Source organism: Nycticebus coucang, chromosome X (assembly GCF_027406575.1).
Source record: "Nycticebus coucang isolate mNycCou1 chromosome X, mNycCou1.pri, whole genome shotgun sequence".
In the NCBI taxonomy this organism is placed as follows: Eukaryota; Metazoa; Chordata; class Mammalia; order Primates; family Lorisidae; genus Nycticebus; species Nycticebus coucang.
Genome location: NC_069804.1, coordinates 139700576 through 139705074, shown reverse-complemented (window position 1 = coordinate 139705074; position 4499 = coordinate 139700576).

Genomic DNA, 4499 nt, shown 5'->3' with positions numbered 1-4499 from the left:
TGCACCGCAAAGTCCTGGCCCACGGGCCAGACCCAGTCCCAGGGCTAGTGCACCTCCACCGCCAGGGTAGGGGCGGGGCGGGGGGGAGGGGGCCGAGAGAGATCCTTGACTCCTCTGGGAGGGCAGTCAGCCTGAACACAGCCTTGTCGCCAAGAACACTGGACACAGGGGCCCGGGGCCCACCCCCACACCACCAGGAAACCGACTTGACTAGGCCACTCTCAGAGGCCGCTCAAGGGCTAGCAGGACTACCAGGTCCAGGACGACAAGCATCCTGCAGGGAGGGGCACCGGAAACTACAACCAGGGACAGCGAGCCTGCCAGAGAGCCTGACTCTTCTCAGCACGGCAGCCCGTGGGCGGGAAGGCTTGGCAGGGCAGTAGGTGCCACCGGAAGACACACCTCCTCCTCGCTCCAGGAACCCTGAGGCCGCTAGGGACACCTCCGGCCCGGAGTCCTAGTCAGGAACACACCTGGAGAAGCATGAGTGCTTGTGCGGACTCGTGGGTGACAGGCCCGAGGACGCGGAGGAGGACGTGGTCAAGGACTGGCACGAGGACGAGGACAAGGACAAGGACCAGGACCAAGACCAGGACGTCTCCGCCAGGGATAAGCACATAGACTCATCAGCACCTTACCCAAACCGCCTCAGGGAGGATGCGAAGGGGAAATTCCTCCAGGAGGGATGGAAACCACTCAGGGCCCAGGAACACACTGCTCTGTCGAGGAGACACAGTAAACACAAGGACCACACTACACCGCCATTCGGACTCCTTGCCCTCCTCCCCACCGGGACACCCCCAGCCCCCTAAAGCCTGCACAATCTCCCCCACGACGACAATGTGTTTGTTCCCCCAGCCCCTCCCCTTCTCTGCCTCTCTCTGTCTGTCACAGGACCCTCCTCCTCGTTTCTCTCCCTTGTTCTCTCTCCCCTTTAGGATTTTCCATCCTTCCCACAGAACCGCGCCTCTCCCATCCCTGACCCTCACTGTGACTCTGTGTCTGCACCCACCAGCGCCCAGGCCTGAGTCCTTACCTGTGCTCTGCCTCTTCCCCACGCGACCACACATCAAGGTGTTGAACCCAGACCACGAGAGGTACCGGTGATAGTGCTGGTAATCTGACAGGCCTCAAGGCAGAAGGAAAGGAGCCCAAACCCCACGCCAACACCTCCAGGGACAGAGGCTGCGGCCACTGCCACGCCCACCCCGGCCACCAGCAACACCTTCAAGCCCACAGGTGCCACCACCACCAAGCCCAGCACGGCCTCCAGCATCACGCCCAACTCCGCCACCACCACACATGCACCTGTGCCACCACCCTTCCCCCAACGAAGCCCTACCCGATCCCAAACCCAAGACCCGGCAGATCACACTTGGACATGTGCCTTTCTGTCCCGGGCGGGACAATCAACGCTCACCAGCCAGGCTGTCCTCACCTGGAATGTGGATATACGACTGTCCCTTGGGTGGTCCCTGTTCTCACGGGCATTGGGGGGGTGCACACGTCCACATCCCTGTCCGACTGGATTCAGGTAGTTGGCAGGGTAGGCCCGGCCCTGCCCAGCCCTCTCTCCTGTCCTGTCCTCTCCAGCACGTTCCCTCAGAGAAAGAGGTAGAGACCCTTCCGAGTCTGGCCTCACAGGCACACCACGTCACTCTGTCTGCATTCCCACCCGAGCTCCCCGCAGAAATAATACCTCCTACCGGGGACCCACTCCAGAGAGGCCGCTGGGTCCCTTCCCAATCTTAACATTCTCCAGGAGGTGACTGACTGGGCAACACCCGCTTGGACCAGCACTTCCCTTCCCCTGGAAGACCGCTGGCTTCTCAGAATTCCGGGATGTGCGAGAAAACGCGAGCAACTGGCCCAGGCCTCTGGGGCTTTCCTGAAGGGCTCCTGCAAAGGGAGCAGTCCTCCAAACTCCCGCCAACACCACAAACCAAGCTGGCCCCGGAGTGATGCCTCCCACGAGGAAACGGAGGGGGACACGGGAGCCGAGGCGACAGTGCACACGGACACTGCCCATAATCCCTGGGTCGACACTAGCATCCCCTGGGAGAGATCGAAAGGCTCCATCCTTTGGGGTAAGATCCTGGCCTGGATTCTATTCGCCAAGTCGAGAGTGGCACCCTCCCGACCGAGGGAAACCCAGAGTCCCCTCCGTCCTGATGACCAGCCGAAGGCCCCCGTAGGCAAGGGCCAGCTCGAGGGCAAAGCCCTGAGCCACAGATGACCACCAGGGTCGGTGGCCTGGAACCTCGCCAGGGCCGAATCGCTTGAGACCCGAACACGACAAGGGGGGTGGGGGGGGTGGGGCGGCGTGGCACCGCCTGTCAAGTTGCAGCTGCCAGGGGAAACACTGGACAGTCCTGCTATGAGCCCCGCGGGCTACCACATCGCCCGACTCGGGCCCTGGCAAGACAGCTCGTCTCCACTTTGGCCATCCCCAGCCACCACCAAAGGCCGCAGAAACACTTGGGCTGAGACTGCTCCTTCACTGGGGTACGCCGGGGCCAAAGAGACATCGCGGACGCCCTGCCCGGTGCTGTTCAGGGAGCTTGGCAGCAGGCAAACTGCCCGGGGCCCCTGCCCGGAACTCCCTGCCCCAGCCTTGCGCTAGCACCGCCCAGACATGGCCGCCAGAGGGTTCCGCACTCTGGGCTTCCTCTGGGGGACCCGCCAGTCTCTGGTGACCCCCTGGCGGATAGTGACAAGCTTCCGCAAGCCAGCCAGTGACCTCTGGCCTGTCCACCCTCCCGTGCCCTGACCAGAGGTTGAGGCCCTGACCAGAACCGCGCGCCCACGCCACTCCTTCCCAGGAAGTCCCAGGCAGGGCTTCGCGGGATGGTCAAACACATTCCTCTGGATGGCAGTATTGATCCACAAATGTCCACCTGCCAGTCCCCCAGGTACACTCCCTCCGCCCTTTGCTGAGGAAAAAACGCTAGCCGCGGTCCAACATGGCAGATGGAAGCCTGGGCCACTTTCCCACTTTCAGGGAGTGCGGGGAGACCAAAACCCTTGCAGGGTCTTCTTCACCTGCCTCTAGCACAAACAGGGAATAGGTGCACTGCAAAGTCCCAGCCCACCGGCCAGACCCAGTCCCTGGGCTAGGGCATCAACACCGCCAGGGTAGGGGCTGGGGTGGTGGGGGGGTGCGGGAGGGCGAGAGAGATCCTTGACTCCCCAGGGAGGGGTGGCAGACTGAACACAGCCTTGTGGCTATGAACACTGGACACAGGGGGCCGGGGCCCACCCCCACACCACCAGGAAACCGATTTGACTAGGCCACTCTCAGAGGCCGCTCAAGGGCTAGCAGGATCATCAGCTCCAGGACAACCAGCATCCTGCACCAAGGGTCACCTGAAAGTACAACCAGGGACAGCGACCGGGCCAGACAGCCTGACCCTTCTTAGTCTGGCAGCCCGTGCGCGGGAAGGCTTGGCAGGGCAGCAGGTGCCACCTGAAGACACACCTCCTCTTCGCTCTGAGAACCCTGAGGGCGCCTGGGGACACCTCCGCCCGGAGGCCGAGTGAGGAACACACCTGGAGAAGCATGTGTGCTTGTGCGGACTCGTGTGTGCGAGGCCTGACGAGAACGCGGAGGAGGACGTGGTCAAGGAGTGGAACGAGGACGAGGACAAGGACGAGGACCAGTACCAAGACCAGGACGTCTCCGCCATGGATAAGCACATAGACTCCTCAGCACCGTACCCAAACCGCCTCCGGGAGTATGCAAAGGGAAAATTCCTCCAGGACGGATGCAAACGACGCAGGGCCCAGGAACACACTGCTCTGTCCAGGAGACACAGTAAACACAAGGACCACACTACACCGCCATTCGGACTCCTTGCCCTCCTCCCCACCGGGACACCCCCAGCCCCCTAAAGCCTGCACAATCTCCCCCACGACAATGTGTTTGTTCCCCCAGCCCCTCCCCGTTCTCTCTCTCTGTCTGTCACAGGACCCTCCTCATCGTTTCTGTCCCTTGTTCTCTCTCCCCTTTAGGATTTTCCATCCTTCCCACAGAACCGCGCCTCTCCCATCCCTGACCCTCACTGTGACTCTGTGTCTGCACCCACCTGCCCCCAGGCCTGAGTCTTTACGTGTGCTCTTCCTCTTCCCCGCGTGACCACACATCAAGGTGTTGCACCCAGACCATGAGAGGTGCCGCACAGTGATGGTGCTGGTAATCTGACAGGCCTCAAGGCAGAAGGAAAGGAGCCCAAGCCCCACGCCAACACCCCCAGGGACAGAGGCTGCGGCCTCTGCCACGCCCACCCCGGCCACCAGCAACACCTTCAAGCCCACAGGTGCCACCACCACCGAGCCCAGCACGGCCTCCAGCGTCACGCCCAACTCCGCCACCACCACACGTGCACCTGTGCCACCACCCTTCCCAACGAAGCCCTACCCGATCCCAAACCCAAGACCCGGCAGATCACACTTGGACATGTGCCTGTCTGTCCCGGGCGGGACAATCAACGCTCACCAGC